The sequence below is a fragment of the Hylobates moloch genome, unplaced genomic scaffold (assembly GCF_009828535.3).
Source record: "Hylobates moloch isolate HMO894 unplaced genomic scaffold, HMol_V3 SCAFFOLD_6, whole genome shotgun sequence".
Classification (NCBI taxonomy): Eukaryota; Metazoa; Chordata; class Mammalia; order Primates; family Hylobatidae; genus Hylobates; species Hylobates moloch.
The window spans coordinates 14,127,521-14,154,722 of record NW_026652281.1 but is presented as its reverse complement, the minus strand read 5'-3'; the positions used below and the strand labels follow the sequence as shown (position 1 = coordinate 14,154,722).

Sequence of the window (27,202 nt, the reverse complement as noted above, 5' to 3'; positions counted from 1 at the left end):
CAGCGTATAAGCATTCCTTGGAAAAAGTGATTTATATTGGGAGGTGTTATTTTACTGAAGAGAAGTTATAGTAGAATGATGAGAATCATACATAAATAAAAATTCAGCTTGTGGTAATGTAGAGGAATGAATGATGGTGTAGTAGTTAGAAGCAGTATATAATATTTAAGGCATCTGATGGTGGATTGAAATACCGAGATAGCTTGAGGAAAGATTGTGATGTGTGCATAATTTAAAGGGCTGTTTCAGTTTCGTTTTGTTTGGATCAGAAATCAAGTCAACGTTCAAAAATATCTTTATCTTGTACTTGTATAATATAAACATAGTCATATCCCATGTTCTTCAGATATTTAAAGTTCTTCACATACCTTTTAATAAACTTCAGGAGCACAGCTTGTGTATTGAAGGGGAATGATTTCATGACTGCTGGGTGCTCAGTGAAGCGGCTTCCTCCAAGAGGCAAAGCGTCTCCTTCTGGCAGAGCTTACAGACTTAGTTATAAATAGACCTCTTCTGTTCCTGGGAAAATGCTCGTAGAGAGATGTTTATAAGAGAATTTTGAAAATGTTCTATTGAAGATACTTAGTTAAGAACATGTCAAACTCTCGAAAATTCAATGTAAATATCCATTTTTTTTCCACTCATGTGAGGGACAAGAAATGGGTGAAATGGAAATAGAACGTATTACTCTGGATCATTTTTTTTCTTTTACTATATTAACTTTCATTCCCAGTCCTTTCTGCTAAAAGCATGATTTTTAAAATTACCTTTCCAATACAAAAATCACTTTGTAAATAAGATCAGAACATTCAGTCCACAGAGAAAAGCATGAAGAAAATGAAGCAATTGTATCTTCTTATTCTTCTTGGCATTGAAGATCCCAGTGATTTAATAACCCTCAAAGTGCATTTAGGTTTATTGCATATCAAAGCCAAATAATATTGTTTGCCAATTGTTACTTTAAAAAGGAATCTTGTGTTCACTTAGAAATGAAGTAATTTCTTTCTTTGAATGAGTAGAATTAAGTTGGAGGTGATTTTGATGTTATTGAGGAGGCCTTAATCACACTTTCTATTTAAGCTGTTTATACAGATCATTTCATGAGAATGCCTAAGGGATGTCTTTCCAATCTTCATTACTACATATGTGGGAGAATATTAGATCTTAATAGCAAGGCATGTGGATCCATTTTTACTAGTATTTTTTAAAATCTGGGATTTAATTTCAGGATTTAATCTAATTTTTTTCTTGAATTGTTCATTTCTTTGCAAAGTGATGAACTGTGGGCCGTCTCTTTTAAGGAAACTTCCAAAGTCTTCAGTACTGTGTGGCTACGTAAACCTACGTTCAGATAAAAATTAAAAAGAAGTTGCAGTTAACAGAGGATTTCTCTCACCACACCATTTTTATTGAAGATAAAATTTAAGCCAGAATATAGAAGAAAACATAGTCCAGATGCAAAGATATTTAGAAAAGATAATAAGCAAAGATAATCATAATCACTGGGACTTACAGAGCTCATACCATCTGTCAGGCATTGCTCAAATAATGTGCATTTATTTTATTATTTTTTCTCTCAGGAATTATATAAGATAAACACTAGTGTTATCCCCAAAGGCACAGAGAAGTTATGTAACTTAAATAAAGTCACATAACTGGTGAGAATTGAGTTCAGAATTGACACTCAAGCAGCCTCAGTTCAGAGCTATAGCTGATTCTCAAAAATACCCATCGAATAATGTATTTCACTGGTCAACAGCTGTTAGCACCAAGAATTGATTTTTAAATGTAATGAAAAATTTTGGAAATCCACACAAATGAAGAAATAGCTAATAACTTACTAGCTGTAATATTTTACATGAATCCATCTCACAAATTTGTTTTAGTAGACTCAGTTCACAATGTAAACTTTAAGATATGTTTTCCTTGTGTTTTCTTGACTATTCTAAGTATTCTTTCTTTATCCTAATTCAAATCATTAATAAAAATGCTGAATAGGACTGTGCTAGATGGAGTCCCCTATCATAAATTATAAATGTCACTCACGGTGGAAATCAATCCACCAGTTTGGATGAATGATAGAAAAACTAAAATTGAAAGTCATTAAAGAGTATGAAGTCCACATTTCACCATTTTACCATTTTGAAATGAAAGGTTTTGTCAAATGTCTTGGTAAAATTCAAATACCCATATGTTTCAGGAGTGAACTTTCCAAAGGACCAGTGCAGCACTTCTGCTAACCGCTATAATTTCTGATATCCCATTTCTGCAACTAGAGGATGTTTAAAAGTGTAAAAAATTAATGCACCACAGAAGCAAAGATTTTTTGGAAGGTTATTCTTTTCCTTTGAGGGCAGGAAAAGAGGGGTGACCCTACTCCTGACTTTCTGCAAGAACTACTGGAAACCAAGGGAAATGGTTTCTTTTCACTACGCAGAAAGACTGTCAGTCAGGGGCAAAGTTCAGATGACCAGGCTTTTAAGAAGTGCACAGACCGTAATTTGGATGCTACCAGAAAACAAAGTAGTAAATTTCGTGTTGGAGAGAGCTCAGCACAGAAAACCAGTGAAGGTATCCAGTGTCCCCTGTATACATTATTCATAGTAGATTTCAGGAGCTGAGCAAAGAAGCAAGAGAAATAAAGTCTGTGGAAGAGTATGCAGGAAAATGTGGGCAAGGGGAGTTGCAGAAGAGAGTTGCAAATGAATACGAGCTAAAGTACCAGGGTGAGCTCTTGTATAATGGCGTATGGAGTCAGCCAAGATGGCAACAGAGTATAAGAATGCTGACCCAGGTCACTTGAGCTAAGAGATTCTTCCAGCTCCTAAAATGAATTTCCACCATCATCATATGCCTGTAAATTGTTGCCTACTTTTCATTTAATTACTCAGTGCATTTGTTTAGAAGTTTACCTGGAGAGTAATTAAGTAATTCTTTTAAAAAATGATCTTTGTTTAGAATTCTGGTTGAATTTTCCGATTGAATTATTTGGTAGAAACAAACAAACAAACAAACAAAAAAACCTGGATGGTGGACAACCCTAAGTACAGTGTTTCTGGTTCCTAGACCGATATCCAAGCCCAGATGATAGTCAAGAACTGAATCTCTCTGGCCTCATACTTATGGTGGGAGGAGATAACGGCAGAGCATATAATCTGTGCTCATAAAAGGAATAACTAGTGAGATATAGGAGATTATTTTATTTTCTGTTATTAAGATTTCTCATGCATGTATTTTTCCTGTTTTTTAATCACCTTGGTGTCTCAAGCCAAAAAGACTAGAAGTAACAAGATTTTGCACACATCTGTGTACACACATGCAAGATTATTCTGGATATTTATAATATGTGTAATCCAAGAGACAAGATTGAAAATATTTAACTGACTGATGGAAAAGAGTAAAAATATTTTGAAAAATTCTCCAAATGTTTTTCAGAATATTATTCTTTGAATGACATACTATACAAATTTCCTTTTCATTACCAGCATAAAGCTCTAATGTCCATTAGAGAAAGAGAGAACAGTCTCTTAGTGACAATATGCTAAAGTGACTGTTACTTGACAATGGTACTTCATATTTAATAATGTCCTCGTCATTTTCTGGGATACATTTTATTAAGATGTCAACAAGTTTTCTATAAGTCAAATTAATTCATTTTACTAATGTGATATAATGTGAGCAAATAAATTAGCGTACTATATAAGATTTATTTTACATTAATACTGGTTCAAAATTATACCTTTTGGCTACATGAAATTTCTTACAAATACTAGTTTGTTGCAAGTCATAACACAAAAGTTATTTGCAATGTTTAATTGCCCATTTTTTCTTATGCTAATATTACATTTGCTTATAATAGGTACAGCCGAGTTAAATAGCAGAGACAAATATTTAGCACCAAAAGACTCTTTCTGTAAAAGACACTATGGTCTGTTTATGATTCTTCATTTTAGAGTTCCGTGTGAGATTTATTATTTATATTTCACAAATGAAAGAAGAAAAATCCAAATAGCTTATTTTATCTGTTCCAGGACCCAGTATGCTAGTATTCTTGAGGCAGGAAACTTGTACTACAAATTTTGCAGATTACAATCAGCTTAAAAATGAGCACTGGGGAGGCAGGCCATGGTGGCTCATGCCTGTAATCCCAGCACTTTGGGAGGCCGAGGCAGGCAGATCACCTGAGGTCAGGAGTTCAAGCCCAGTCTGGGCAACCTGGCGAAACCCCGTCTCTATTAAAAATACAGAAAAATTAGCTGGGTGTGGTGGCATGCGCCTGTAGTCCTGGCTACTCGGGAGGCTGAGGCTTGAACTCAGGAGGCAGAGTTTGCAGTGAGCCAAGATCGTGCTACTGCACTCCAGCTCCAGCCTGGATGACAGAAAGAGACTCTGAAGAAAAAAGAAAAAGTGATGGGGAAGCCTTTAAGGGGAAAAGAATCTGAGAATCTGCACATGCATAACATCCTTCCTGCAGGGCCTTGGGTATCAAGTAGAGGAGAGGGGGCCGTTGGGTTGATCGTAGGGGCAGTGGGGATTTTCAAATTCTTTTCATGCATCTTTGCCTCAGAGGATATTGCTGTTGTTGCATTATTTACTTTAAACACTAATTGGAGGAGTTGTCCTCCATTGCTCAACTCTGTACCAACTTGAGTCACTATTTAGTGTCTTCATACTTGAGGATGCAAGTACTTTGGAATTAATCCACCTGGATTTAATGAGCCAGGTGTGTGACCTTAGATAAACAGGTAAATCTGTTCTTCCCCTAGTGAGTGTGACTATAACATTCACTTCTAATTTATTGTCATTAGATAATTATACAGAGTACTTAGCACATATTAGAAACCTAGCAAATTTCAGTTCTATTCAAAGCTGGACGTCCACAGTGATTACTACAATTTTTTTCTACCCTACTAATTGTGTTGAGTCTTTTTTTTTTTTTTTTTGAAATCAATGTGCTTTCTAAGTTTGGTACAATAGAGGGAAACAAGGCTGAACTATTGTCAAAGGATTTTATGTATTTTCCTTATTTTATGCAATCATTTGGCTTAGAGAGTCAAAGAAGACTAACTTCGTAGTAACATGGTAATTCAGATATGTTCTTTCTTTCTTTCTTTTTTTATTTTTATTTTTGAGATGGAGTCTCGCTCTGTCGCCCAGGCTGGAGTGCCGTGGCATGATCTTGACTCGCTGCAAGCTCCGCCTCCCGGGTTCACACCATTCTCCTGCCTCAGCCTCCCGAGTAGCTCGGGACTGCAAGCCTCGCCACCATGCCCGGCTAATTTTTTGTATTTTTAGTAGAGATGGGGTTTCACTGTGTTAGCCAGGATGGCCTCAATCTCCTGACCTCGTGATCCACCCGCCTCGGCCTCCCACAGTGCTGAGATTACAGACTTGAGCCACCGCGCCTGGCCAAGATATATTATTGATCTAGTCAGATTATTGTCATGTCAAATATTTTAATTAATACCCATAATATTCTATCATGTATTATAGAGAAAATATTTTCTATTATGAAAAAATAAAGTCAGCACGTGCAAGAATATAAATTTGGATAAAAACAGCTGCCATCGTTATTTTTCTATTTGTTGTTACGTGGGTAGCTGGGGCATGGAGTTTAATAATGCTATTCAGAACATCAAGAGTAAACTTTTGAATATGAATTGCAATTTTGAACATATTTTAATAAATAAAAATTTCAAAACTGTTTGGAGTCAATATCTCAGAATCTGTCATGATAGTAATCATCATGCACTATCCAATTTCTCCTTAAGAACAGTAATAATTATCTTTTTTTTTGGATACGGAGTCTTACTCTGTTACCCAGGCTGGGGTGCAGCGGTGTGATCTCAGCTCACTGCAAGCTCTTTCTCCCCGGTTCAAGCTATTCTCCTGCTTCAGCCTCTTGAGTAGCTGGGATTACAGGCATGTGCCACCACCCCTGGCTAATTTTTGTATTTTTAGTAGAGATGGGGTTTCACCATGTCAGTCAGGCTGGTCTTGAACTCCTGACCTCGTGATCCTCCCGCCTCGGCCTCCCAAAGTACTGGGATTACAGGCGTGAGCTACTGAGCCCGGCCAAGAACAGTAGTAATTGAATATGAAAACTCTACATTGGTATATTTCAGTAACGAACTCTGAGTTTTTGATGTGGAGAATCCATATTCTCAGTGCCGGCTACAGTTGCATTTTTCCACAATTGCTGACTCTAAAGTTCATCTGATGTGATAGTTGAAATTCTGCAGGTCAGGTGGGTGCACAAATCGCTGTGAGCAAGTCATGAACAGATGAATCTCTGGAACTATTTTGGGTTTTATCTTTGGAAAATTTTGGTCCCATACTACTTTGAAACTTATTTTTAAAACTTCTAGATTTATGATAATAGGAGAGAAAGAAAATTGCAATTTTGTATCTTCCTTCTACTATTTTTGTAGTTTGTGCCGAAAATTAGCTGTTAGATGATGTAAAGGATTATATTCATTTTATCGATTTATTAATACATTACATTCATATTTTAACCTATTCTCAGGGCCCACACTGTTTACTAGCATGCTATTAAAGAACACATTTTATGAATCTCTCCTTGATAGTAACTTATGGCCTATAGATAACATGAAAAATGTAACAAGTTGACAAGATAGTGTAAGAATACATGCAAAATGGAATGAGACTATAGATTAGTAGAACTAAATTTTCTGTTTAAAAATTGTTTCCCTTCCAACTTTTATTTTAGGTTCAAGAAGTACATGGGCAGGTTTGTTACATGAGCAAATTGTGTGTCACAGGGGTTTGGTGTATAGATAATTTTGTCACCCAGGTAATCAACATAATTCCCGATAGGTTGCTTTTCAATCCTCTCTCTCCTCCCGCCCTCTGCTCTCAAGCAGGTCCTGGTGTTTGTTGTTCCCTTCTTTGTGTCCGTTTGTATTCAGTGTTTAGCTCCTACTTATTAGTGAGAACATGTAGTATTTGGTTTTCTGTTCCTGCATTAATTTGGTTAGCATAGTGACCTCCAGCTCCATCCATGTTGCTGCAAAGGACACAATTTCATTCTTTTTTAAGGCTGCATAGTATTCCATGGTGTATATGTACCACATGTTCTTTACGCAGTCGAAAACCACTTATGGGCATCTAGGTTGACTCCATGTGTTTGGTATTGTGAATAGTGCTGCAATGAACATATGTGTGCATGTCTTTCTATATATGCGTTCAATATACTGTTAATCAGCTTAACAGTGAGAGGAAGCATTGGTTAGGGTATCTGGAAATGATGGACCTTTCATTACACTTCGGAGGGGTGCTGTTGCTATAGAAGATACTTTTATGGACGTGGAGGTTCGTGCTATGACTCCCCACAGGAAGATGTCTTACTGAGGAGAATTGGATCTCAACAGGACGGCTACATTGCACAAAACCAGACGCTCAACTGAACCATTAAAATGGCATGGCATGGAAGAACACCTGAATTCAGAAATATGACCAAAAGTGGTGTGAAATAAAATCAATACAATCCATCAAGACATCACAAAGCATATATTCCGGGCTATGAAGCAGGACATTTCCCCTCAGTTGTAGAGAAATTAAACTGAGCCACTTACAATATGAGCAAAGCTAGCAATTCGCACATATGCTGTGAAATAATGGCTGGGAGTTTCTTTATGGTATTCAGCTGCCTTCCAATGCATCCTAGATAGAATAGACTGAAGAAGAAAGAAGGGAACATGTTTTTTAGCACTTTTGAAGAGTAAGTTTTGTGCAAGACCCCTTATATTGATCTTCATGGCTGCTGTATGAATTCTCACTGTTCATATTTACAATTAAGGTAAGCGAGGCTCAGAGACACTGAGTAATTGTGACACATCAGAGTCAGAGGCAGAATTCACAGCTAGGACTCTTTAATTTACTGTCCTGCGCTCATCTCAAAATACCCTGTTTCTCAAGAAGCAAACAGTCCCCTACATCTCAGCAGAAAGCAGCCAAGCTACGATATAACTAAAAATGATTTGTGAACTTAACTACATTAGGATTTGAAATATGCTCTTTTAAGTAACAAATAATTCCCGGTAAACCTCCAACATTCCTGACCTTGTTCCCCTAATCCTGTTTCTCAGATGATCTCCCTCTTGATTCAACTCTGACATGCTGGTATGCCTTGTGACTCTGTCCTAGACCTTTCAGATCATTTTCTACACACTCTTCCTTAGCACTCTCATCCCTTCCACGGATACACTTAGGTTAGTGCAAAAGTAATGGCAAAAACACAATTATATTAGGTTGGTACAAAACTAAGAGACTTACTATTAGGTTGGTGCGAACGCAATTACTTTTGCGCCAACCTAATGGTAACTCTCCCAACCAAACTCTGCCTAACCAATGTGCTGACTTCACTGATACTCACTATTCCTTGGTAAAATATATTCGTTGATTCCCATAGCATGTTGAGCCACTGTGCCTGGTTGCCTGCATTTTTCACTTTTCCTTCTTCCAGTAGAGCTGTGTGCTTATCTTTGTCAGTGGCTTTTGTTCCCAAACCCGTTTAGGCCAGTTGGACATGTTATTATATTGTGTATTTGCATTCTGTATTTTGCTAATTGAAAATAAATTCACCTGTAATCCCAGAACTTTGGGAGGCCAAGGCGGGCGAGGCCAGGAGTTCGAGACAAGCCTGGCCAACATGGTGAGACCCTGTCTCTGCTAAAAATGCAAAAATTAGCTGGGCTTGGTAGCAGGCACATGTAGCCCCAGCTACTCGGGAGGCTGAGGCAGGAGAATCACTTGAAGCTGGGTGACAGAGGTTGCAGTGAGCTGAGATCCTGCTACTGTACTCCAGGCTGCGAGACAGAATGAGACTCCATCTCAAAAATAAATAAATAAAATAAAGAGAAAAGAAATTCATGCAAAGATTGTTGTTTCTATAAAAACCAAGTGGAATGGGTTCAAAAAATTTGATAGAGAAAGTCACTTAAAAATTTTGCTGTTGATTTTTTTCTCTTTTTTTAGAGACAGGTGTTAGTCTGTTACACAGGCTGGAGTGCAGTGGTGTGATCAGAGCTCACTGCAACCTTCAACTCCTGGGCTCAAGTGATCCTCGCCTCTCTGCCTCCACAATAGCTGGGACTACAGGTGCTGGGACTACTACCACACACCCAGCTAATTGTATACATTTTGTACAGACAGAGTCTCACTATGGTGATCAGGCTCGTCTTGCTGTTGATTTAAAGATATAAAAAAGTAAGGAAGAAAAATAATCTACAATTCTGCATGAGTATATTTTTCACAAGAGTTTTTATGTTCTCGTTTTACTTAAAAAAAAAAAAAAAAGCCAGAAACAGTGAAATAATGTATTGGGAATAAACTCTACACAAGAATGATAATGGAAAACAAAAGGCAGTAAACCTATTTTGAAAGACTGAAAAATCTTTTGCGTTTTTTAAGTTAGGACAAAATATTTGAAGTATATGACTATTTCATGCTTTTACCTTCAGATAAATTTTTTAGTTAAAAAAAAAAACAAGAAAATTGGGGAAAGTTAATGAGCAAAATACTTACAAAGGGTGAGGACGGCTTAGAGAAACCAACAAAGAATAATGCAGTGCCACAGATCTATTGACAGTGAGGGAGCCTCTGCCTCCCTTACAGTTAAGGAAACCCAGGGAATGAAGGCATATGGAAAAGAGACATGGCCTTTTGTGATGGACCAGTTGAAGTGACCCAACAAGAAAGAAGCCAAAAATTAAGCCACCAACCTCCTCTTCTCCTGCCTCTGTCTCCTGCTAATGCTCACTGCTGCAGAGATTAACAGGAGATATGTAGCATAATCCATCACTTTTGTCATTTATATCCACTCTTGATTTTTATATGGGTGGGAAATTTATGCACTCAATGTGATGAATTTGCAAGGCTGATTAGATAATGTAACATTTTTAGAGAAATATCAATCAGAACATATTCCCATCTGTAAATCTAAAATATTAGCAACACCATTGTGTGCTCTCTGCTCCTTAGAGCATTTGATAAAGGGACTGTTCACAGAAGTGTGGACAGGACTTCATGGCACCAAGAAAGGATATAGGGCTTTACTCTTTCTTGCCTCTCTAGGCTTTACTCTTCCTTTTTTTTTTTTTTTTTGAGACAGTCTCACTCTGTCTCACTCTTTCTCCCAGGCTGTAGTGCAGCAGCGCTATCTTGGCTCACTGCAACCTCCACCTCCCAGGTTTAAGTGATTCTCCTGCCTCAGCCTCCTGAGTAGCTGGGACTACAGGTGTATGCCACCACACCTAGTTAATTTTTGTATTTTTAGTAGAGATGGGGTTTCACCATATTGGCCAGGCTGGTCTGAAACTCCTGACCTCAGGTGATCCACCCGCTTCGGCATCCCAAGGTGCTGGGATTATAGGTGTGAGCGACCATGCCCAACCGACTTTACTCTTCTGAAAGAGCATGGAGGGACAGGGCAGCTGCTTCCAAGAGAGAGTGGCTATATGGAAAGAGCTACTTCCTTTCCTTGCTCCCAGTTTTTCATGTTTTTCACAGAAGCCCATCTCTTTTAATCAAAAGAGGAGTGGAGGAGGAGGACAAACGTTTTCATTTTGTTTGATCCATAGAAATAGATTGGTATTCTTTTGTGTGTGTGTATGTGCGTGTGTGTGTGTATGTATGTCTGTAGGTGTATATGTGTATGTATACAGTCAGGTGCTGCATAATGACATTTGGGCTAATGATGGACTGCATATATAATGGTGGTTCCATAAGATTATAATGGAGCTGAAAAAGTCCTATTGCCTAGTGACATCATAGCTGTTGTAATGTTGTAGCACAATTTATTTTTAATAAATTTATTGTAGTCTAAATGTACAGCATTGATGAAGTCTACAGTAGTGTACAGTAATGTCCCAGACATTCACCTTTACTCAGAGAAACTTCACATCATGCAATCAATTCATGGCAACAATTCTATAGAGATGTACCATTTAAAAAATCGATATTTTTACTGTTTTGATATGTTTAGATACACAGATACTTACCATTGTGTTACAGTTGCCAACAGTATTCAGTACAGTAGCATGCTGTACAGGCTTGCAGCCTGGGAACAGTGGTCTATATCATACAGCCTAGGAGTGTAGCAGGTGACACTGTGCTTGTGTAAGTACACCTTATGATGTTGGCACAAGAACAGAATTGCCTAACGATGCATTTCTCGGAACATATCTCTGTTGTTAAGCGACACCTGACGGCATTTTCAAAAATTAACATTTTCAGCAGTTTTCAGCTCTCCCTATAAACACCGAAATAAAAATAAAAATGTATGTATTCGTCAAGAAACACTGAGATATTGAGAAGTGGCTAAATTAATGAAATTATCATTTGCATATAGAAAATAATATAAGTTGATTATTGGTGCATGCTAAGAAATCTGTAAGAAGATATTTCATGGCATACCTGGAATAGTATGAAAAATTTTATATTTTCTCATGGATAATTACAATCAATTTATGATTCTCTATTTCTATATGAAGACTTGTCTTTGAATTGTCTTCTACATGTACACACAGAAAAAAAATACCCATTGTGTATTTCAACCATTTATAATTGTTCATCAATAATATTAAGTAGAATGGCACGAATATTTGTCATTGGCATTGGCCTGTATTTTTGTAACTATGAAGATTATTTTTAATTAGATCATACTATCAGATGTTTTAATGAGAATCACTCCTGTGAAGCTCTTTGCCAGAAACACACACAGCTAAACACACACTTTTTAACTGTATGGATTATTCAATTTAAGTTGACATGAAAATGTACTTTGTAAATTTGCTAATGAAAGACAATCCTTGAGATAAGCAAAACAAGGCATTGACTGCAATTTGACCAAACCAGCCTTTTTCAAAACCGTGAGATCAATGAGTTCCTTGCAAATCATCAGTAAATCTGATGTATAGCATTACATTTTTATTTTTACAGATTTTAATTTCTTGGTTTAATTACTCTGCATTCCTCTGGTTAGAAAAACAACCTGATGAGTTATTTTTATTTATAGCGTTTCCATTCAATGTGCTTATGATTATATTTCAGTGCACTGGAAATTTGCAATCATCTATTTCAGTGCCTTTAACTTTTTTTTTTTTGAAATTAAGCTTTTGATAAAGGTTGAAGAACTGTTTTTAAAGATAAAATACTATTTGCTAAGATGACCAGTAAGGAAATTTGCAAATATGTGTATTACAAAATCATTACAAAGAGATGACATTATAATTTGTATTTGGCAAAATCATTCAGTTTTAGAATCATTAGACCTTTATTGAGTATTTCTGTAGAAAGACCTGTGTGACACAGTTTTTCACAAGACACCTTCAATTAGTGCTCAGAAATGTATAAATTTGATGTTAATAATACAAAAAAAGTCTACTCTTATTTAGTAGGCACCTTGTGAGCAATGTAACCATTGGGCTATATCAACGTACATTTCAGATTCTTTAGCTTGGCTTAAAAGACCTCTCATGGCCTCGGCCTCCAGTCCTACTTTTATCACTAGTTTTTGACAGCTGTCCTGATCTTATCTGAATTTCTCTAAATGCGTTGCTCTCTTTGGTTTCTGGTCTTCTTCCATGCTTGTTCTTCTCTCTATCTTGACCTGCATTCCTGCCCCTACATTGTCATCTTTTCATTGAACCAAGTCCAAATAATCTTTCAGGCACCAGTCTAAATGTCATCTTATGCATTTAATGATGCCCAACAACTGTTTATTAAATGCATTATCTAGTCCCACTTGACTAGGGTAAGCTATCTTGCTACATATATGTTCTTTTTTTTTTTTTTTTTGAGACGGAGTCTCGCTCTGTCGCCCAGGCTGAAGTTCAATGGTGTGATCTTGGCTCACTGCAAGCTCCCCCCACAAGGTTCATGCCATTCTCCTGCCTCAGCTTCCCGAGTAGCTGGGACTACAGGCTCCCACCACCACGTCCAGCTAATTTTTTGTGTTTTTTAGTAGAGATGGGGTTTCACTGTGTTAGCCAGGATCATCTTGATCTCCTGACCTCGTGATCCACCTGCCTTGGACTCCCAAAGTGCTGGGATTATGGGCATGAGCCACCGTGCCTGGCCTACATATATGTTCTTACTGCCCCTTCAAATGCTGTGATAGCACTCATCAACTATTACCGTAATTTCTTTTTAAATTTTTTAAAATTGACTTTGATTCCGATTTATTTTTTACTTTTTTACTTTAAGTTCTGGGATACATGCGCAGAACATGCAGGGTTGTTACGTATGTATACATGTGCTATGGTGGTTTACTGCACCTATGATCCTGTCACCTAGGTTTTAAGGCCCACATGCATTAGCTATTTGTCCTGATGCTCTCCCTCCCTTCCCTACCACCACCCGACAGGCCCCAATGTGTGTTGTTCCCCTCCCTGTGTCCATGTGTTCTTATTGTTCAGTTTCCACTTATGAGTGAGAACATGTGGTGTTTGGTTTTCTGTCCCTGTGTTAGTTTACTGAGGATGATGGCTTCTAGCTTCATCCTTGTCCCTGCAAAGGACATGATCTCATTCCTTTTTGTGGCTGCATGGTACCACATATGATATACACATAGTGTATATCATACACATAGAGTGGTGTGTGTACCACATTTTCTTTATCCAGTCTGTCATCGATGGGCATTTGGGTTGGTTCCATGTCTTTGCTATTGTGAAGACTGTTGCAATAAACACACGTGTGCATGTATCTGTATAACAGAATGATTTATATTCCTTTGAGTGTATACCCAGTAATGGGATTGCTAGGCCAAATGGTGTTTCTGGTTCTAGATCCTTGAGGAATTGTCACAAGGTCTTCCATAATAGTTGAACTAATTTACATTCCCACCAACAATGTAAAAGCACTCCTGTTTCTCCACAGCCTCACCAGCATCTGTTGTTTCTTGGCTTTTTAATAATTATTACTGTAATTTCTAATTTAATGCACCTGTCTCCCGTGCAGGATATTTAGCTCAGAGGAGGCAAAGCAATGACTATCGTGTTTCTCCTTTAAATTCTGCCACCTGTCACCAAGAATTCCCTGTAATAGATGCTCATAAACATTTGGGTAAATTAATCATTTAACAAATCAGACTCATTATGGATCCCAAAATATTTTAATGCATCATATAGAAGAGGTAAAGAATGTAAGTGGGGCAGAGCCCTCAGCGTGTTACAAATAACACAGCATGCTGGGACTTTAGATCCAATGGACCACTTCAGAGGGTGGAGATGGTCAGAGGTTGTGAAGAAGCTGTGTTCCTATGTAATGTGAAACTGGTGTGACCACTGGACTCTTCAGCAGGACAGACCTTAGCATTTTACCTTTCTAGAGCATGCATACGCCACACTGCTTCAAAGCTGATGTGTCAAGTAGTTTCCATGTTGAAAGAACTCCTAACAAAGCATTAGCAGTCTGTATACCCAGTTCACAGTGCAACAACTCAGGGGCTGCTGAAGATACTCAACTTGGTTCACACAGTTGATCTTTCTGCCTGGAAGTCACGCCCGACAGTGTTCAGAGTTCATATTTTTTATACTAATGAAATCAAGAATTGTAAAGAGCCCTAAGGTCAGAAGCGACCCATGCAATGATGGGAACGTAGCAGTGAAATATATATATACGAATGAGGTAATTGCCAATTTGGTAACTATAATTTCCCACTTGGTTTAAATGAGATTTTCCTTGCTCACAATCAGCATGTGAACCAGTGCCCCTGCAGGGGCACTGCCAGGCTCAGAGCTGTGCTGTCTGACTGGCTTTTGCATTCTTAAATATTCCTTTTCATTCTGCTGTCCCCGTACTCCTCATGCCAGACACTTGCATCTTTAAATCCAGTTGTTTTTGTCAATATTATTAGAATGACAAACCATATCCTGTAGATTGTCAAATGCATTTATTTACAACAGGCTCTGTAAAAGGTCTCTGAAGTCTGGGGTTGGAAGAGCAACAGCTAACAACTTGACGGCAGAATAGTTAATCAAATTAAATTGGGGTTTCTAAGCCTTAATATAGGACCCCATCAGGTAATGCTGAGCAAGGCTTCACCTTCTGTAGAGGTTGTAGACAGCGAGCCTGTCACATGACTGCTTTGCCCGCAAGGAGCTCAGGCCAAGAACTTCGCCTGTCATTTTCATTTCCTTATGAAAATCAACTACTGATGCTTTGAAGAACAGAATACCAATTAGATCATTTGGGGCATGAGGTAATTTAGTGGGTTAAGAAACAAAAATAGTATCATCAATTCTGTTGCTTACAGCAAATTAGCAGGTGGTCCAGAGAATGAGGGAGGCGATGTACATTCATGAGCCCAGTTTTCCAAGGTGCAACAAGAAAACATGTTCATCACTGAAAGCAGACATAGCTTTTGGACATGTTAGCACTTACTTTTTTTTAAATGTGGAAACAACTCTTAACTTTCCTCTGAATCAGAGCTGAAGCTGGGTAGTAATTTTCCTCCCTGGTTGAGATTATCTTTAACTCCCAATTCAAAACTGTATTACATTGACTAGAAAGTACAGATATCAAATCAAACAATTATGTGTATACATGTTTTTTTCTGACAGGAATAAAGCCATTTTTATACTTTATGAATGACAATTCAAAGAAGTTCACAGATGATTTGATCACTTTATCCAACTTACATAAATGCAATATAAAGAGGGATTTATGTTGCTAAATTGGACAGGCTAAATTTTTGAGTTTTCTTAAAGTGTTCTGCAAACTGTTGTTTTCTTGCTCTCCACCCCAGTTTTCTCAACACAGGGTCTCTACTGGATTTATTGTCTGTGAGTGGGAAACTCATGGAAAGACCCAAATAAACAACTCAGTGTAAAACGTGGGACTCAGTGAACAGAAACAGGCTTCAAAGTGACTTGCCTTATCAGAAGCCAAAAATGATTAAATCTTTAAGAGTTAGCTGGCATAAATAGATCAGTGAAACAATTTACATAGTCATTAAAGAGACTCTAATGTGATGCATATAATTAAAATGAAAAGTAATGGATTATTTAAAAAATTATTGGGATAATTAAGCTGAATGTGGTGGCTCATTCTTTAGTCCCTGCCACTCCAGGGGGCTGAGGCAGGCAGATTGCTTGAGATCCCTTTAGGGCTTCAGTGCACTATGATTGCACTTGTGAGTAGCAACTGCATTTCAACCTGGGCAACAAAGTGAGGCCGTGTGTCTTAAAATGAAAAATAAAAATTAATCATTTAAGCTAGTTAGACCTTATAGGGGATCTTAACCTTGCTTGATTTATAAATATTATCAAAACTTAATTTGAGCTATTTATTATACATGCATATTGTCCTAATCCCTTCGTGCTGCTCTAACAGAATACCTGAGACTGGGTAACTTATAGAGAACTATCGGGGGAAGCTGCCCCCAATATTTCAGCATAGGTTCTTTCTATTTTCCATAAGTGTTGGCCAGCTGAGAAAGAAAGACAAAGAGTACAAAGAGAGGAATTTTACAGCTGGGCCTCCGGGGGTGACATCACATATCGGTCGGACCGTAATGCCTACCTGAGCCGCAAAACCGGCAAGTTTTTATTAAGGATTTTAAAAGTTGCGGGGTGTACGAACAGGGTGTAGGTCACAAAGATCACACACTTCAAAGGGCAAAAGGCAGAACAAAGATAACATGCTTTTGAGGAAACAGGACAAGGGCAAAATCAGAACTACTGATAAGGGTCTATGTTCAGCTGTGTACGTACTGTCTTGAGAAACATCTTAAACAACAGAAAACAGAGTTCGAGAGCAAAGAACCGGTTTGACCACAAATTTACAAGGGTGGAGTTTTTTTCCCCACCCTAATAAGCCTGAGGGTACTGCAGGAGACCAGGGTGTATCTCAGTCCTTATCTCAACCACCTAGGACAGATACTCCCAGAGCGGCTGTTTATAGACTGCCCCCCAGGAATGCATTCCTTCCTCAGGGTGTTAATTATTAATATTCCTTGCTAGGAAAAGAATTTAGCGATATCTTCCCTACTTGCTAGTCTGTTTATAGGCTCTCTGCAAGAAGAAAAATATGGCTCTTTTTGCCCGACCCTGCAGGCAGTCAGACCTTATGGTTGTCTTCCCTTGTTCCCTAAAAATTGCTGTTATTCTGTTCTTTTTCGAGGTGTACTGATTTCATATTGTTCAAACACACATGTTTTACAGTCAATATGTACAGTTAACACAATTATCACAGTGGTCCCGAAGTGACATACATCCTCAGCTTACGAAGATAAGAAGATTAAGAGATTAAAGTAAAGACAGACATAAGAAATTATAAAAGTATTATTTGGGAACTGATAAATGTCCATGAAGTCTTCACAATTTATATTCTTCTGCCACGGCTCCAGCTGGCCCCTCCATTCGGGGTCCCTGACTTCCCACAACAGAGAACAAAAATTTATTTCTCATAGTTCTGAGGCTGGGAAGTGTAAGATCAAGGTGCCAGCATCTGGTATCTGGTGAGGGTCTTCTTGCTTTGTCCTCATGGCAAAAGAATGGAAGAGGGTAAACTCACTCCTGCAAGCCCTATTCATTTATTTATTTAATTTTTAAGACAGTATGTCACTCTGTCACCCAGGCTGAAGTGCAATGGCATGATCTCAGCTCACTGCAACCTCTGCCTCCCAGGTTGAAGCCATTCTCCTGCCTCAGCCTCCTGAGTAGCATGGGACTACAGCTGTGCACCACCAGCCCAGGTAATTTTTGTATTTTCAGTAGAGACGGGGTTTCACCATGTTGCCCAAGTTGGTCTCGAACTCCTGACCTCAGGTGATCCACCCGCCTCAGCCTCCCAAAATGCTGGGATTACAGGCGTGAGCCACCAAGCCCAGCTTTCAAAAGCCCTTTTTATAGAGGCATTAATTCATTCATGAAGGCAGAGCCCTCATGATGTAAGCACCTCCCATTACTCCCCACCTCCCAACACTGTGGCATTAAGGAATAAATTTTCAACATATGAATTTTGGGGGACATATTCAGACCATAGCACCTATATTAAAGAAAAATATAACTTAATTGCAACCAATCAGAAGTGACCAATAAACATAACTAGAGACCTTCCAATGGTTAGACCAAATAAGACAACTGTATAACTGTAACGAATCAAATATTTTCTTTGCTTTACTTCCTTGTTAATCCTATAAGGTCCTTTCTCTTGTGTTTTCCTGATGGAGATTCTGAAACACTTCTGATTTGGTGCACCTGACTTGTGAATTAACGTTTGCTCAAGGCAACTCTTTAGAATTTTGTTGTGCCTCAGTTTACCTTTTTAACAAAACAGACACACACATATACATACATACACACACACACCTTAGAATTTTTATCAAACCACACATGAACAAATTTTGAACTATTTTAAAATTTGTACTGAGTCGATATCACAATAAAATCTACAAATGTATTAGACTCCTAAATAAAGAAGGTATTTCTGATTTCTCCAGAAGAAATAGTCTTCAGAAGAAATAATATACTAAACCCTAGTATACTAAGTCACACACAATATATCTTCTATATATCAAAGGCACTACAAAAAAGTATAAAGATCCATGACAAACTAAAAGAAATTACAATATTTGTGAGAAAATAATAGTAGATATTTAAAATATACATGTCATACAAATCTTAAGAAAGAACATAAAAACAAAATAAAATCGGAAAAAGATATGGACGGGTGTTTTAAAGGAAAATGAAATACCGATTATGACTAAAGTTAGGATAAATTCACTAGTAATTTTTAAAAAATCTATTAAATACCAGGCTATAGTGAGCGCTCAAAATATGCCAATTGACTGAGTGTATGATGAGACAGGGGAGGAGCACGCTTACTAAACAGGCTCCAGTCTTGTGGGCTCACCTGGTTTGGTTGGGTTACTGGCCAGGTCCAGGATTGTTTTGCCTGCACAAGGTAAATCAATCATTTTGGCATGGGTTTTGCAAAAGAGAAAAGATTTATTTGCAAGGCCACTGAGTGAGGAGGTGGAAGAACAATTTTCACATCCTCCTCCCTGAAGATAAGGCTTCTCATGGGTTAGGGAAATGGGGTGGTTTAAGGAGTGGGGAAATGCTATTGGCAGTGGAGAAAAATGGGAAAAATCAAGTAACAGGTTAGTTCTGGGCAAGCATAGTCAGGGTTCATGGTATTTCATAGGACATATGTATAGAAAGTGGCAACGCTAGCTCACTATAGCCTTGTATTTAATTGATTTTTTAAAAAATTACTGGTGAATTTATCTTAAGTTTAGTAGTAATTGGTATTTCAATTTCCCTTAAAATATCCATGTACATCTTTTTTAAAATTATATTTTATTTTTGTGTTCTTTCTCAAGATTTGTATATATATATATTTTAAATATCTCTCTATTAACTATTATGCTGTCATAAATGTTGTAAAATTTTTTTTGCTTTGTCATTGATCTTTATACTTTTTCATAGTGTCTTTGATATATGGAAGATACATTGTATGTGGCTTAAATGGTGATCTGAGGGTGAGTTTTTGGCCTTCTGAAGTCAGAGATCATTTCTTTGGCATTTGTACAGGTCCACTTGAAGGGTCCATGGTCTCAGCTGGTTTGAGCTGGACAGGGGCTGGTCCAAGTTCCTGAAAAACAACTGAAGTGACCATTACCATGGTGACCTATGAATGTTATCCATAACGTAGCCAGGGAAGGTTAAGTTTTAGTGTTTATCAGTGCAGCCTTCAGTGACCATGGCCTTCAGCTTCATGGAAAAAGGAAAAAAAAAAAATAACAAAAAGCAAGTGACCAGAAGCAAGCAGGGCAGGCAGACCTGATCAAATTAACCTCTCCATTTCAGTTGTGCCCATCTATGGATGGCCAGAGCTCCTGCTGGCTGCCACTCTATTTGGCAGCTTCCCCAGGTTTCAGGCAACCACTTGGCCTTTTGTCCTTCTAGAAAAGAGATGGTGTAGTTTTTTTGTGCTGCTGGCCCCAGAACTCTGCGCCATGCCCTGTCAGTGTGCTTGACATTTACCTGCAGGTTTGTACAGAGTGCCTCAATTGCCCTATCAAGTTTGGCATCTGTTTCCTGTGAAAATATATCAGGCTAAATAAGAAACCTTAAAAAATTTTTTTCTTACGGAAACTTGACAATATGCTATGAAAATTATATGTTGGCCAGCCCTAAAATAAAAATAAAATTCCACCTTTTTAATATGTTTAATTTTTTTTCACTAACACTGACAAAACAAACAAACATAAGGTAAGAAACTGAACCTTGCAACAATGACAGAGAAGAGCACCATTAAACTAGGCATGTTGTAGAAACACTGATGAACCCTAACCTTGACCCTAACCCTAAGCCTATGCATTATGCGCTATTTTCTCTCAGTGAATGGAACTGTTTCTCAAAGAGACATCTCTGTAAGCAAGTGTTTACAACAAGCTTCTGACAGATATTTCTTACTGAACAAGAAAAATATTGCTGGCATTTATCATTTGAGGAAAATTCTCCCTGAAAAAATAATTATAAAACAGAAAACTATAATGATCATTAAGATGAAATAAATATATTAATAGAAGCACTTAAGAATATGAGAAACAACCTTGATTCATAAATTCAGAAACTAAGAATAGAAATAAACAACAAAACCAAACCCAGGAATAAAGACAAAGACAGTTGACTGAACAAAAAAGAAAAAGGCAAAATGATGTCAGAAATTAATAACAATGTATACAATATCCAAAGGAGGATAAATTGAATTTTAATTATGAGTATTGACAAAAGGCAGGATAGCAGTCTTTAGCAGGATAGCATAAAAATGGGACTTTAAAAAAAGAAGTGAAAAGGTAAAAATGGAAAGTAGTAGAAATAGGAGGCAGAAAAAGAAAGAAAAACATTCATAGTAATTTACTTCCTGAAGAACAACAAAAAAAGTAGAAAAGAAATATTTAAATTTATAATCTAACAAAACTTTCCACTTACACGGATTAATGTGTTGCATATATGTGTTCAGATACGTGTGTATACATGTATACATGTATTATATATACACAAATACACACATGTATTATGTACATATTACATAATATACATATGTACATATACACACATGTATTATGTATTATGTGTATTACATATATACGTGTGTATATGTATACATGTATACACACTTACATGCATATGTAACACACATATGTATTATGTATATATACGTAATACATATGTTTTGTATATATATGTGTATTATGTATATACACACACAGACATATCTACACACACACATTTACCTGCATGCACAGACACCCACATATCTTCTAAAGTCAGTAACATCTTATTTAATGAGAAAGAGTAGTAATGTTTCCAAGAATTAGGGCAGTATGCCCACAACATCTGCTTCTATTCAGCACATTATTGCAGGTATTAATCAATGCAATTAATCAAGAGAAATGGCTGAGGCTTAAGAATAGGTAAAGAAGTAAAACTATATTTGTAGCTGACAGGAACATATACCTGGAAAACTCTTAAAAATCATTGATGAAACTAACTTTTGAAACTCAGTAAGTTATTTAGATGTATAATTAACACACAATTAATAGGATTATTTAAAGAAAAGTTTAAAACATTTCTGAAAAACACTAAAGTAGACTTAAACAAATGGACAGATATTTCTTGTTTTTAGATAGGGCAATCCAACGTCATAAAGATGTTAGTACTCCCTAAGTTTTTCTCTAAATTTTAACTCATACCTTCCAAAAAATAGCAACTATTTTTAATGGAATTAGACTAGGTCATACTAAAGTTCATGTGGAAAAAAATAACTGTTAGAATAGCAATAAAAATAATGAAACCAGAAAGTAGGCGGGAACAAACTTTTCCAGACATTACTATAAATTCTCTATACCTCCAGTAATTTGGCACTGGTGCATGGAATGACAAATGAAATTGTGAAATAGAATAGAGAGCCAAGAAACAAACTCAGATATGTATGGAAATTTAGTATATGATAAAGGCTGCAGATGAACTGATAATAAATGGTGCTTAAAAACTTAGTAGGCAGTTACAAACAGATAAATTCCATAATTAATGGTGAAATGCACTATTCCCCCAAAAATAAATCAAAATAGCATAAGGAGTAACTGATAATGTCACATAGCATATAATTTAGTATACAATATTACGAAAGAAAGAATGCTTTTACTCACTGGTAACTGTTAAACTCAGGAAGTAAACTTTGCTATGTAATATTATAGGCACAAATCTGTGAAGAAAAAACAAAATTGCTGGATAGTTAAGTTTATCATCATTAAAAACTGATAAAACAGATAGTTAAAAATAACCAAAGATAAAGATATTTTGAGCATATTTAATAGATAAGCATAGAACTTTGCATCCACACTGTGTTGGGCGCTACCTACACTTATCGAAAAAGTGAAATAACTTTCCAATTTCATTAAGATTTAAGGTGCCATTTGGTAGAAATGACATATATAACTTATGAAGTATGTGTACAGACACACATATTTATATATTTCATGCATATTATGCATATAAAAATGAAAGCATATTCTAAAATATGTCAAATATGTCAAAATTGAATACAATGTTATATAAAATCCCTCTATTATTCATGTTCCTGTTAAAAGTATGATAAGATACATTTTAATAACCAAGAATATAAGTGACTTTAAATTTCTTTTGGAGGATATTATTTTTAGAGCTATGGTTAAATAATTTTCACAAGATAAATGTTAAGATGCATTATATTCATGACTGAATAAATACATATGTGCTTATAAATCCATTCAGCTTAAATGTAAGTATTAAAAATATAATAAATACATAAGGAAATATGTAAAAATTACCCATAGTTCTTCTAAAAAGAGATAACCACTTTGTTATTTTGTGGAAATCTCTTCAAGTTACTTAATCTATTATTTGAGCACTATGTGATTGTGCTAATGGCTGTATAATTTTCTTTTGTACTAAAATACTTAATATTTTATTGATGGACATTTGAGAGGCTCACATTTTTATTTTTATTAAAAAATTATAAACAAGCTGATATACTCCTATACTTTTCTAATAATTACCAATAACACATTTTAAAATGTGTATTTCCTGTCTGAAAGTGTTTAAAAATATTTTATCATGTGAAATTCTGTAATTTAACGTAGATACTGATAAGTTAAGAGGGTTCTTTTCATGACAAGGATGATAGATAATAGTTTATTGGGTTTTTTTAGAGAGTTTAGTAAGTGGAATTGACAAAGACAATATATACCTTCTATAAAAAATTGCATATCAAAAATTAGAATAATAGAGCTGACCAATGGAACATTTTTAGAGCATGTTGGTACCAATAACATATCACAACAGGTGGTGAATTAGATATTGGTCAATTGCATGAGTTTTGTCCAAGCTGGGGCACTTCTGAGAGTTGAAATAGTTCAACATAAATATTTATGTTCAGGGGATGGCAGTTAACCTGGACTGTTCTCCCCAAACTGAGACATGTGGTCAGTATAATACTATATTTCTATAATACCGTATTTCAGTGTGTATTAGTCTATTCTCATGCTGTTAATAAAGACATACCTGAGACTGGGTAATTTATAAAGAAAAGAGGTTTAATTGACTCACAGTTCCACATGGCTGAGGAGGCCTCACAATCATGGCAGAAAGTGAAAGAGGAGCAGGGTCACGTCGTTCATGGTGGTAGGCAAGACAATGTGTGCAGGGAAACTCCCCTTTATAAAACCATCAGCTCTCATGAGACTTGTTCACTACCGTAAGAACAGTATGGGGGGAACTTCCCCCATGCTTCAATTATCTCCACCTGGAGATTTGGTGGCAGACCTGGACAAACCATATCACAGTGATTTTGTTTTAGATTAATGCACATTTAATCCGTAAATAAAAGGTCACAGTGCCCTTGAATTTAGATAAAGCTAGGAAAAAAGGAAGAAAGAAAATATATGTAATTCACAGCCTTTGAGCTTATATGGAGCTAGTAGTACATTAAGATAATGCAAATGAACTGAATGTTTGTGTCTTCCCCAAATTTATATGTTGAAACCCTAATCTCAGTGTGTTGGTACTTGGAGGTAGAGCATTTGAGAGATAATTAGGTAATGAGGGTGGAGTCCTCATGAATGAGATGAGTGCCCTTGTAAGGAGAGGTCAGAGAGCTAGCTCATTGTCTTTCTGAGGATATATGAAGATACAAAAAGAAGTTGGCAGTCTACAATGTGAAAAAGGCCCTTACCAGAACCTGGCTATGCCTGCCCCCTGATCTTGAACTTCCAGCCTCTAGAACTATGAGAAATAAATGTCTATAGTTTATACAACACCCAGTCTATTGCACTTTGTTGTAGCAGCCCAAAAGACTAAGATTTTCTGAGTTACTTTTGTATTTAATTTATTGGTTAACATAAGTGGTCAAATTATATGATTAAACTTTTTTTTTTTTTTTTGAGACGGAGTCTCGCTCTGTCACCCAGGCTGGAGTGCAGTGGCATGATCTCCGCTCACTGCAATCTCCGCCTCCCGGGTTCCCGCCATTCTCCTGCCTTAGCCTCCCAAGTAGCTGGGACTACAGGCACCGGCCACCAAGCCTGGCTAATTTTTTGTATTTTTAGTAGAGACGGGGTTTCACCATGTTAGCCAGGATCGTCTCGATCTCCTGACCTTGTGATCCACCTGCCTCGGCCTCTCAAAGTGGTGGGATTACAGGTGTGAGCCACTGCGCCTGGCCGATTAAACCTTTTTTTGCAATTGATTTTACTATGTTTCAATTATAATTTATTTTTCAATTTTTAAAAATGATGTAAACTAGAAATGTAATTATCATTTGGACATTTTATTGTTATTTGAGAGGCATGCAAATTGTTGAGAATGTGAGATCTCACCCAAGTTGGAAAGAGTACATCTAGCATCCAGGTATTAGCATTTAAACACAATTCCAACAAAATAAGAATGAGTGCACCATGAAGAATGAGCCATGCAATGTGTTTTTGTATCAGAAAACAAAACGTTCCTTAAAAAATTTATAGAACGTATCGAAAGACTGAGAAGACAGTTTAACAAGACGTACAGCCCTACATACTACTGTTAATTTAGATGGTGGCTTTATCTCTGTAAATATGAAGTGTTAGCTGATGTAATAAGCAGTTTGTTTAATGTCTTTACAGAGTCTTTGGTGTTTAAAATTATTTTGAAATAAAAAGTTATAATAATCTGGGTTTTTAAGTTTTTAATTCCTGTGAACTAATTTATGTGTTTTACAAGGTGAGGTGCAGGAATAAAGGAGGCACAATTTTTAGGTTTCCCAGAATAAAATATATTTGCATATTGTTTTCCAAATCAAATAACTATGTTAGGTAATAATTACTATGTCTATTATACTGAGGGTCAATAGAACTAATTAATTTGTCTAAGGTATTGCAGCTTAGCAAGATCCCTATGGTACAATCCCAGAGGTAGTTTTCTCAGTATAATATATCAAATGTCAAATATTTTCCATGGGTTGATTTTTCACTCATTATTTTACCTATCAACATAATCCATAGATAATTATTAAAATAATTGTTAGGAAATGTGTCAATTACATTAAATATTAAAATATTAATATTTTAGATTAATATAAAGAGAGATATAAAGATATATAGATATATAAAGATATAAAGATATATAGATATAAAGATATATATAGATCTATAGATAAATATAAAGAAAGATAGATAAAGCTATCTTTCATGTTAAAGTGAGTTTCTAAATCTGTATATGATAATTAATTTAAAAACTTTTTCACCTAATTCTTGAGAATAATACTCAGAAACTCTATATAAACAGAATAGAAATCAAGCAAAATTACCAAATAAAACTTTCACAATTTCTTCTCACTGGCTAAATTAATATTAAATAAAATTTAAATAAAATGGAATATTAAGAATTCATGTACATAATCTATATTTAAGAATTAATTAGTACGAATATTTCATTCTTTATAAATTATGTTAAATAATCATTTTGTTCTCAGAGAATATACTACCTGCTGCTTCAACCCTTAAATGCTCATTTACAACTCTAAAAGACAGATATTTGCCTGTGGTGAAAAACTCAATCTGCTAATTACGACCATTAATTTAGATGGTGGCTTTGCCTTTGTAAATATGAAATATTAGCAGATGTGATCAACAATGTATTTTAAATCTAAAAAGCCCCCAAAATATATGTGCTTTTTACATTTTATTTAAATGTGTCTATATATCAAAATATTCATTTGTATACATTTGTGAACAAATACATATTTTCTCAATGTATTTTCTTTCTATATAGATACTTATATATACATATATAAGTATCCCATAGAGTAATGTAGTAATTTTCTTTCAAAATATTTTCACAGGCTTAAAAATGGATACGTTTAACTTACCCATAAAAATGCAGTTACACTTGAAGCTTAGAATTAAGAATCAATTGATTCTTAGATGAACAAAAGAAAATTCTACTAGAAATTCTAGATCTTGGTTTTCTTAGGAAGACAGTGTGGCAAACTGTCAGGTAGCACCCCAATCTCTTCCCCTGATGGTCATTGCTTTTTGTCGCCCCCTCCCTTTAAGTGTGAGTTAGGACCTGTGACTTGTTTCTAAGCCATGGAAATGGCAAAGGTGGTGGATGTGACGTCAGGATGACATCACATTATATAAAACACTCTACTGTTAGCAAACTTGCTCTAGAGACTCTCCTTGCTGTCTTGATGAAGTGAGCCACCATGTTAGTAAAGTCCAATGGCAAAGAACTGTGGGCAGCCTCTAGGAAGCGGTGTGGCTTCTGGTAACTCTAGGCAGCCCCTAGGAAGTGAAGGAAGCCTTCAGCTGGTAGAAAGCAAGAAGCCCAGGTCCTCAGTTCTACAGACACTAGGAAATTAATTCTGCCTTATGATCTGAGCAAGAGTAGAAGTTGATTCTTTCCCATTCTAACCTCCAGATGAGAACACAGCCCAGCTTCCACCTTGATTTTAGCTTTATGAAACCCTAAGTGGGAGAGTAGCCAGCTAAGCTTATCCACAGAAGCCATGAGATAATAAGTGTGTGTTTTTATAACTCCTAATTTTGTGGTAGTTTGTTACCCAGCAATAGAAAACAAATATGGATAACCTTCTTTTATTTTCTGGGTTCCCTAACATGATTTGAAATTGGAGAATGTTAGTATGGCTA

At 36.4% G+C, this 27,202-nt stretch overlaps 1 long non-coding RNA gene across 1 annotated transcript; it reads right to left on the bottom strand.

The window, feature by feature from the left end:
* Positions 1-734: 734 nt before the first annotated feature.
* LOC131383769 (uncharacterized) lies at positions 735-26,553 on the bottom strand. The gene is made up of 3 exons (XR_009214028.1): positions 26,419-26,553; positions 22,187-22,242; positions 735-1,341 (listed from the first exon to the last, which is right to left on the bottom strand). It is a non-coding gene; the product is annotated as an uncharacterized LOC131383769 (long non-coding RNA).
* Between the last annotated feature and the right edge of the window lie 649 nt (positions 26,554-27,202).